The following is an 11218-nucleotide window of genomic DNA, read 5'->3' on the forward strand; positions in this document are numbered from 1 at the left end:
GGTCTGTACATCGTTCTCAGGCAGGCCTGCATTGATCTCATGTGCAGACACGCATACGGTACCACAAATGTGGCAGCTGCCATGTGCCCCAGGAATGGTAGACATTGTTTTGCTGTTATGTATGGCCTGGGCTGTATGAATGATACTAAGTTCTTGATGCAAATCTGTGCTGTGGTAGCAACACTATTGCTTTTGTGCAGTCCAGGTGTGCTCCGATATTCCTACCCATCCTGGCTAATAGCCATTGATGGACCTAACCTCCAGGAATCTATCTAGCTCCTTTTTGAACCTTGTTAAAGTTCTAGCCTTCACCGCATCCTCCAGCAAGGCGTTCCACAGGTTAACTTCCTTTTGTTTGTTTTAAACCTGCTGCCTATTAATTTCATTTGGTGACCCCTAGTTCTTATATTGTGGGAATAAGTAAATATAACTTTTCCTTATTCACTTTTTCCACACCAATCATGATTTTATAGATCTCTATCATATCACCCCTTAGTCTCCTCTTTTCTAAGATGAAAAGTCTAAGTGTTTTTAATCTCTCTTCATATGGGACTAGTCCAAACCCGTAATCATTTTTGTTGCCCTTTTCTGAAACTTTTCCAATGCCAATTTTTTTTTTTTTTTTTTGAGATGAGGCAACCACATTTGTATGCAGTATTCAAGATGTGGGCGTACCATGGTTTTATATAGAGGCAATAAGATATTTTCTATCTTATTCTCTATCCCTTTTTTAATGACTCCTAACGTTCTATTTGGTTTTTTGAGTGCCACTGCACACTAAGTGGATGTTTTCAGAGAACTATCCACAATGATTCCAAGATCTTTCTCTTGAGTAGTTGTAGCCAAATTAGTCCCCATCATATTGTGTATATATATTTGGGATTATATTTTCCAATGTACATTACTTTACATTTATCAACATTAAATTTCATTTGCCATTTTGTTGCCCAATTACTTAGTTTGGTGAGATCTTTTTGAAGCTCTTCACAATCTGCTTTGGTCTTAATTATCTTGAGCAGTTTGTTATCATCTGCAAATTTTGCCACCCCCATTGTTCACCCCTTTCTCTAGATCATTTATAAATAAGCTGAATAGGATTGGTCCCAGGACAGACCCCTGGGAGACCCCACTAGTTTCCTCTCTCCACTCGGAAAACTTACCATTTATTCCTACCTTTTGTTTCCTGTCTTTTAACCAGTTATCAATACTTGAAAGGACCTTCCCTCTTATCCCATTACAACTTACTTTACTGAAGAGCCTTTGGTGAGGGACTTTGTCAAAGGCTTTCTGGACATCTAAGTATACTATATCTACTGGATCCCCCTTGTCCACATGTTTGTTGACCCCCTCAAAGAACTCTAGCAGATTAGTAAGGCATGATTTCCCTTTACAGAAACCATGTTGACTTTCCCCCAACAAATTATATTCATCCATGTGTCTGACTATTTTATTCTTTATTATAGTTTGGTACTGATGTCAGACTTACCGGTCTATTATTGACAGGATCACCTCTAGAGCCTTTTGAAAATATTGGTGTAACATTAGCTATCTTCTAGTCATTAGGTATGGAAGCTGATTTAAAGGAGAGGTTACAAACCATAGTTAATAGTTCTCCAATTTCCCATTTGAGTTCTTTCAGAACTCTTGGGTGAATCCCAAGAGGTAAGTTGTTACAATTAAGCTTATCAATTTGTTCCAAAACCTCCTCTAATGACACCTCAATCTGGGATAATTCCTCAGATTTGTCACCTAAAAAGAAAGGATCAGGTTTGGAAATCTCCCCAGTATCCTCAGCTGTGAAAACTGAAACTAAGAATTTATTTAGCTTCTCCACTATGACTTTATCATCTTTGAGTGTTCCTTTAGCATCTCAATCATCCAAGGGCCCCACTGCTTAGCTGACTTCCTGCTTCTGATGTATTTAAAAAACATTTTACTATTACTTTCTGAGTTTTTGGCTAGCTGTTCTTCAAACTCCTTTTGGGCTTTTCTTATTATATTTTTACACGTAATTTGACAAAGTTTATCACTAGGATTTGACTTCCACTTTTTAAAAGATACCTTTTTATCTGTCATTGCTTCTTTTACCTGTTTGTTAAGCTACGGTGGCATTTTTTTGTTCTCTTACTATGTTTTTTATTTTGGGCTATACATTTAAGTTGGGCCTCTATTATGGTGTCTTTGAAAAGTTTCCATGCAGGTTACAGAGATTTTACTTTTGTCACTGTACCTTTTAATTTCTGTTTAACTAACTTCCTCGTTTTTGTGTAGTTCCCCTTTCTGAAATTAAATACCACAGTGCTGGGCTGCTGAGGTATCTTTTCCACTGCAAGGGTGTTAGATTTTTTTACATTATAGTAGCTATTTCCAAGCAGTTATATTTAATTTTTGAACCAGTTCCTGCGCTCCACTTAGGACTAAATCAGGAATAACCTCTTTCCTTGTAGATTCTAGAACCACCTGCTCCAAGAAGCAGTCATTTAAGGTATCAAAAAAATGTATCTCTGCATCCCATCCGGAGGTCACTTGTACCCAGTCAATATGGGGATAGTTGAAATCCCCCACTATCATCGAGTTTTTTAATTTGATAGCCTCTCTAATCTCCCTTAGCATTTCATTGTCACTATCACTGTCCCGATCAGGTGGTCGATAATATATCGCTACTGTTATGTTCTTATTATTGGAGCATTGAATTACTATCCATAGAGATTCTATGGATTATTTTGACTCGTTTAACATTTTTACTTCATTTAAGTCTACATTTTCTTTCACATATAGTGCCACTTCTGCACCAGCACGACCTGTTCTGTCCTTCCTATATATTTTGTATCCTGGTATGACTGTGTCCCATTGATTGTCCTCATTCCACCAAGTTTCCATGATGCCTATTATATCAATATCATCCTTTAAAACTAGGCACTCTAGTTCACCCATTTTACAATTTGACTTCTAGCATTTGTACAAGAGCACTTTAATAATTTGTCACTATTTATCTGTCTGCCATTTTCTGTTGTTAGACTTTTTTCATTTGATTGTGTCTCATCTGATCTGACCCATACTGCCATCCTCTCCTCCTGACTAGAACTTTATAGCATCTTTATTAATAAAACGTCCTCTGATTTCTCTGTCCAATCCACATGCTCCCCTGCATCCGTTGTCTTTCCCCTAGCCCTTAGTTTAAAAACTGCTCTACAACCTTTTTAATGTTAAGTGCCAGCAGTCTGATTACATTTTGGTTTAGGTGGAGCACATCCTTCCTGTATAGGCTCCTCCTATCCCAAAAGTTTCCCCAGTTCCTAATAAACTATATATTTTCATTTACGTTGATGAAATATGTTCATCTTGTTAGATGGTTTTTATTGGTGCCTGTTTAATTTTCAACTAGATATTTGATTTGCCAATAATCAATTCTGCACTGCCAAAGGGGACAAAATGTCTTAAGAGTAGTTTTCTGTAATAATTCTGATTATATTTCTTCATGTCATAATGCAACACAGTTTCATGCACCACTTTTTAAAATCCCGTCTTTCAAATTTAGTTTTAAAATTGTCTAAATGGACAGGTTTTACAGCATTGTGTGTGTTTTTATTAAGTTTATATTAAATTAAATCATTAATTGGTGTTTTCATTCTGTAATATTTATTGCTCACGTACATTTAGTAATCATGATTACCATTGTTTCATAAAAGTTTTTCCACAAGAAAGTCCATCTTTCACATCTAATCTTGTGGCCATATGTTAAATAGCAATGTACACATCAATTCATTATATATTACAAACAAATATCACATACAAATGTTTGATGTGTTATCTCTACAATAGAGATCTTGCAAAAGATTTAATTAGGGCAATTTTCTGGTTTAATTTTCTCTGGGAATTAAAAATAATATTTGGTCAATGTGAAGTGTATGGAGCTATATACAGTTTATTATCTGAAATAAACTTAATGGAGAGAAGTCAAGTTCAATATTAGCCTTTACCTTGCTTGTTAGAAACTTTGAAAGCTAAACTAACTTCAAAGCATCTTTCTTTTTGCAATAATCAACATTTGAATTTTCCCATAGCACTTAATCATAGTTACTTCATTCCAATCTGAAAAATGAACATGATTCTTAATCAACTTTACTAAACTTATCTAGTGACCCCCCACCTCAATGTGTAAAATGATGCCAGAATTTAATTACTGTAATCTGTCTTGTTTAATTATGAAAAACTAAAATGTCTCCCAGTGGTAGGTTTATTTTTCTTAAGGAAGCATTTCAAACAAATTCTAAACATTAATCAAAACATAGGACTTCACAAAGATATATGAATGGATTGAATGACTGATCCAGCAAAGCATAAGGGCTTGGAATGCTAATAGACGTACAAGCCTCAATTGCAAAGTTTTCAGAAAATAAACTATAAAATAATTAGTTATTAACCAAGTATAAAAGGATCCCATAGCTGGAAAATGAAGTAGTATAACAAGATTCAATGACTGGAAGTAGAAGCCAGACAAATTCCTATAGGGTATGTCTACACACCAAAGTTATTTCGAAATAAAAGCCTTAATTTCGAAATAACGTTCCTAGCGTCTACATAGCCAAACCGCTATTTCGAAATAAAATCGAAGTAGCGGAGAATTTATTTCACATTTGGTGAACCTCATTCTATGAGGAATAATGGCAAATTCGAAATAGCTATTTCGAAATAAGTGCTCTGTAGACACTTATTTTGAAATAGGGGCCTCCAGCTTTCCCAGGATGCCCTGGTGGCTACTCCAGCCTCAACCAAGAACACTCCTCTCCGCCCGACTCCCTGGAGCCCTTAAAGAGGTAGACTCTGGCCACAGTGCCTGTGCCAGCTCCAAGCCTGCCAGCCCAGAGCCAGCAGTCACTGCCTCTGACCCAGTGGCCCCAAAACATGATCCAGCAAGCCACTGGCAGCCAGCCCTCCACCACTCCCCAGGAGCAGTCTGCAAGCTCCCAGGAGCCTGCGAGGGCCCAGAGAAGGCAGGTGCCTTCTTGGTTCAGGATGCAAATCATGGACCTTATTCAGGTTTGTGGGGGATGCCCCCAATGTCCATGATCTCAGCACTAGATGGAGGAACGCAGCCGTCAATAGCAGGATAGCTGCCAGCCTGGCCACCAAAGGCCACATGTGAACCCAGAAGCGGGTTTGCATGACAATTAAGTTGGTCCGGCGAGACTCTCACCCCTGAGCCCTGAGCTTCCTCTCCCCCTTCTTCCCCTTGCTTCCCCCTTCTAGCTCCCTCCTCCCAGGTTTCTCCCTCTCCTCTCCCACCCTCTTTTCTCTCCTTTAATAAGTGTAATACTGTCACCTTAAGGCAGTGGTCTCCAACCTTTTTAACCACAAGACCACTTTTTCAATGTAAGATCTACCTCAGATCCAAATACCTTTGCCCTGCTTCCTTCCCACCCCTTCTTTGACACCCTGACCCTGCTCTACCCCTTCTCCAAGACCTCACCCTGCTCACTCCTTGCCCCTTCCTCCCCCATCTTTACTCACTTTCACCAGGGGTGGAGGTTTGGGGTGCAGGCTCTGCTCTTGGGCCTAGGGGTTTGGAGTGAAAGAGGGAGTCTGGGCTTAGCCTAGGTTGGAGGATTGGGGTCCAGAAGAGGTGTCAGGGTGCAAGCTCTGGGAAGGAGCTTGGCTGCAGGGGGACTCAGATCTGGGGCAGGAGTTTAGTGTAGGAGGAGGCTCAGGGCTGGGACAGGGGTTCAGGAAGCAGGCTCTTGGTGGGCACAGTTTAACTGAGATAGCTTCCGGGTGGTGGAGCAGTGGGGTTAAGGCAGGCTTACTCCTACCCTGGCCCTGCACCACTCCTGAAAGCAGCTGCCTTGTACAGCAATGGCGTAAAGTGCTGCCCCTAATCCACTAAGCCCACAGCTTCTACTGGCCACGGTTCCCCATTACTGATCAATGGGAGCTGCAGGAGTGGTGTCTGCAGGAAAGGACAGCATATGGAGACCCCCTGCTCTGCCTCTCTCAGGGGCTGCAAGGACATGCCAGCCACGTCCAGGAGCAGCAATTACCACAGGGATAATGACTCCAGCCACGACGGGTTAGGTGTTTTAGAACACGCTACCCAAAGAATTAAATTTAAGCATAAGAGAGAAATGAAAATGATGAAATATACAGACCAGTCACAAACCAAAACTAACCCAATTTGTGAGCAGTAACAGAAGTAACAACAACCCCTCGAGTATGTGTTGGGTTGGAAGATGAGAGTGCAGGACAGGGTGTGTTGGTGAGAATGGCAGACACCCACAGTACATGAGAGTGACAGAGATTTTCATTGCCAAGCTCCCTCCATCCCCTTCTCTCTTTGTGGAGATTGGGTACAGGAGTAGGGGGAGAAGGGACACTCTGACATCAGCACCCCCCTCTTGTCCCTGCTACAGCCTACACAGCAAGCAGGAGTGTCCCCGAGGAGCAGCTCCAAGGCAGAGAGCAGGAGCAGCATGACAGAGGGTGGAAAGGCAACTGAAGTGCCAGCATTTGATAGCTTCCTTGCCAAACCAGTCAGGATCACCTGTCAGAAGCTCTGAGATCTACCGGTAAAACCTGATCTACTGGTTGGTGATCACTGCCTTAAGGATATGCTTGCTACTAAAGGACTCTGCAGTAACTTTTAGTTCTGCTTACTGCACTGTGCTGCCTGGAAATGCCTTTATCAGGAGGGAGAAAGACAGAGGTCTCAACCCAAGAAAGGTGGTAGCTCAGGGTTGAGACCAGTGTCCCCATACTGGATCATACTAGGGACAAATAGTGCCATTACCCTGAACTGTGATAGCTTAACTTAAGCTTTTGGCCAGGGGCGGTTGGGGATTCCTATGATTTTCTGCCAACAGAGTAGCTGGTGCTCAATGCATCTGCGATTCCCTCTGCTCCAGGTTAATGCTCTCCTTCCTTGAGACTTTAAGCCTCCTCAACAGCAAAGAGGCTGTCAGAGTGGGGATGTGGCTGTTCTACCTACTCTGTCTTTGAAAGTCTCCTTATCTCTTGCAATGTAGTGTTCAGCACCTTGCAAGGCACGTGGGGAAAGATGAAAATTGTTGCAAAAGAGACAGAGTGACACTAAGTCATCTCCTGGAATTCAGGGTTTGAAAAGGAGAAGCACAGACTGAGAGCCTTCCTTTTGCACAGACCAAAGCTGAGGTTGGACCCACCCTCTCCCGCTTTTAGATGACAAAAAAAAAAAGGTTTGATAAATATCTGCTGTGTACATGACATTATCCTTCTTTTATATACGGGGTTGAGAAAGATTTTTCTCTTACCTCCATATTGACTTTTGTGCAAGTGGGGTTTCTTTCACCTTCCCTGAAACAGGTTTCAGGAGGAGCATTGTTCATGCATAATATGATGTGTCCATATGTCACAACTCCTTACTTAAGATTAGAGTGCAGGTACTCCCTAGCAAAGGTATACAGTGATTGGATAAATGGCTTGTGAAAGAACTTTAAAAAGAGATGTTCATTAAAAGAGGGAAAAGGGAGCAGATGGGCACTCCTGTGATTGGTACAGAAGGGAGCCAACCCCCCTCCGTACACCCACACACACACACACACACACACACACACACACACACACACATACATTCTTATAGCCAATCTTAACCCTCCTATAAGGTAGTGATGGATGGTAATGTCATAGACATGGATTTGCTGGCGGGACCAAGTTGGAAAGGAAGGGGAGGAGGTGGAAGCCCATCACCCTGGGTCCCAGCAATGGATTTGTTGGAAGGACAGGAATGGAAAAAGAAGAGGAGCTGGTAAAAGCCCCCTAAGTAATTATGGAATAAACGGTGGAGTTACCTGCATCTTATCTGCCACATAATCCAAGACATTTGATAATAAAGTTGTGGTCTGATTAAACACATGGTAAATGTCTCCTGTCCTTCTTTCAGTAAAGCCAGACAAAACATCACATTTTTTAATTGTTTGAAGAGTCTATCTCATATGATTACTCAGAGGTTGCATCTGAATACAGGGTCTAGATATTAGTTGGAAAATTATTAGTTGCCTCAGTTTTCCATGTCCAAAATGCTTCCCCTCAACAATTCCCATGAGTGTAATTCTAAGCTTAATATATATATTTAATATGTACTTAGCTGACTCACTGCAAATCAGTTATGTGTAATATGAATGAATGTAATGAGCAAATTGGTTATGTGTAATATGAATGAATGTAATGAGCTTGCATTAATTCCATTAACCCTTCTTTACATTAAAGAAAACAGTGAAAAATATCACTGACATAATTTTCTCCATAAGGTTTGATTGTTCTTTGGCCTCCTAAAACATTTATTTCTTTTTTTCATACACATTCAGACTCTCAATCCAGCAGTATTGCTCTCATTTACACTGGTTAATCAGCGGTTTTTTACAGTTTAGACTACTGTGCATAATACAGCAGGCAAGATACTTACCATATCACTAGTAGAAGTCTGTACTATGAGCTTAATCATGTATTTAATTGCCAGGCTTAATTTGAAAATAATTGTTCACAGCAATTAAGTAAATGCCCCAATTTCATTAACAGACTTCTTAATTAGGACCTACAATATAAAAGTGCTAATGTTGCTCCATTAGGTTTGATTTACTATATTGAATACTACATTTTTATTATTCTTTCACTTTTATCCCGCACTAGTGTATTGGGGTTAATAATTGTTACTAGATTAATAATAAATGTCCTGGGAAAATTTAGGTTAATTTAATAATAGGAAAATTTTATTTACCTTTTTAATGTTGAATATAGACCATGACTGAAAAATCTCAGCCTCAGCCTGAGTTACTTGTCATGGTTTTTAAAAAATTGGCTTGAATTACAACACATTTTCCAAACTTGAATATGGTCCTTCACATAGGTAAATTAAAGAAATTGGAGTGGGAAGGAAAATTCTGCTTCTGTAGTACATACGACATTTACAATGTGATATAGTCATAGTGGTCACAGATTAATATTGGCATTATCACACTATAAGAAATTGCCAGCAACTGTCTATGTCATTGTTTCTTGTGGAATATCTATGGGTCTTTTCATTTCTCTACCAGTGTAATACAAGAGTGTGCTAGAAGAAAATGTATTTTTTTTATCAAGTTGTCCCAGTCTTTCAGTGACAATAGAGTTGGTGTCTTGAAGATGCTTTGTGTGAAAGAATAAAACATTGTAGGTAGTCCTGTACCTTCCTATGGCTGTTATTGAATGTGAATCACCTACCAGCACTGGCATCCCTGACTAGAGAGCATTACATTCACTTCTGCACATAGTTATTTAAGCATGCAGCACCTCCATCATAGCACAAAGAAGAGAAGAGAAAATCCAGAAAAGAAACAAAATATAAAAAAGAGAGCACTGAACAGAAAACAAAACTAAAATAACGAAAGGTTAAAAAGAAGCCCTATAAGTTTCTTAATTAGCTATGAACTTATTCTTGAATCCATTTAGGTCTTCTCAGTCCAAATATGAATTGACTTAGTTCACAAATGGATCAGCAGAAAAAGGATACAGACATTATATATGATATAAAAGCATGTTGTTTTATGTTTTAAATTATTAGTAAATATTACAGCTATATTGAACATAATGAAATCATATCCAGAATATGATTAAATATTTATAATTATGTAGAATTTTCTGGTGTTAGAATGCAACTACCTCATCCTTCCAGCACATGTACACAGATACTGTAAAAATTAACACAATGAATTATCAAATAAGACACTCAGAAATAAGAACATAAAAATAGCGGTACTGGTGGGCAGTGCTAAGTGCTTCTGAGATTGTTTTCCTATTCTACAGGTTAATATTCTCCTTCCCTGAGATTTTAAGCCTCCACAACAGCAAAAAGGCTGTTAGACTAGGGATGGGACTGTTCTCTGTCCATGAAAGTCTCGTTATGTTCTGTAATTTAGCCATTGTGGGTCTGTGAAGGACATGAACTGCTTGCACTCAATGACTTTAGACAGGTGGCATATGTGTGCAGGTAATCATACAGTCCATTCAGTGCTATAAACTGTATTGCCTCCACTCTCCTGCTCAACATCTACCTGCATTGTTTTTACTCTTTCAGGGTTTTTTTTTAATTTTGTCTTTTTTTGAGGTTGGGGCTTATCAGCCTAAGTTTAGAGTATGTTTATTAGGTGTATCTGGTATTCACATTCTCCTTCTAAACTCCCTCAGAAAACTATACTGTTCATTAGCTAATCTGGTAACTTTGACCAGGTCTATACCACACCTAAAAGGTTGGCAACTCGAATTATTTAAATACTGTAATCTTACTTAAATACTGTAAAATAATTTACAGAATGAAATTGTCAGACATATGGATGAATATAATTTGTTGGGAGAAAGTCAACGTGGTTTCTGTAAAGGGAAATCATTTCTTACTAATCTGCTAGAGTTCTTTGAAGGGGTCAACAAACATGTGGACAAGGGGTATCTAGTGGAAATAGTATACTTAGATTTCCAGAAAGTCTTTGATAAGGTCCCTCACCAAAGGCTCTTAAGTACCATAAGTTGTCATGGGATAAGAGGGAAGGTCCTTTCGTGGCTTGATAGCTGATTAAGAGGCAGGAAACAAAGGTAGGAATAAATGGTAAGTTTTCCGAGTGGAGAGAGATAGCTAGGCTGTGTCTAGACTACATGCCTCTGTCGGCAGAGGCATGTAGATTAGACAGATCAGCAAAGGTAAATGAAGCCGCGATTTAAATGATCGCGGCTTCATTTACATTTACATGGCTGCCGTGCTGAGCCGACAAACAGCTGATCAGCTGTTTGTCGGCTCGCCGCTAATCTGGACGTTCCCCCGTCGACATCAAAGCCCTTTGTCGGCAGCCCCGTTATTCCTCGTGGAATGAGGTTTACCGGGGCTGCCGACAAAGGGCTTTGATGTCGACAGGGGGAACGTCCAGACTAGCGGCGAGCCGACAAACAGCTGATCAGCTGTTTGTCGGCTCAGCACGGCAGCCATGTAAATGTAAATGAAGCTGCGATCATTTAAATCGCGGCTTCATTTACCTTTGCTGAACAAACAAATCTACATGCCTCTGCCGACAGAGGCACGTAGTTTAGACGTACCCCTAGTGAGGTCCCCCAAAGGTCTGTCCTGAACCCATCCTATTCAACTTACTTACAAATGATCTAGAGAAAGGGGTAAACAGATAGATGGCAAAATTTGCAGATGATACCAAACTGCTCAACATAGTTA

This window comes from Pelodiscus sinensis, chromosome 2 (genome assembly GCF_049634645.1).
Source record: "Pelodiscus sinensis isolate JC-2024 chromosome 2, ASM4963464v1, whole genome shotgun sequence".
NCBI classification, from domain to species: Eukaryota; Metazoa; Chordata; order Testudines; family Trionychidae; genus Pelodiscus; species Pelodiscus sinensis.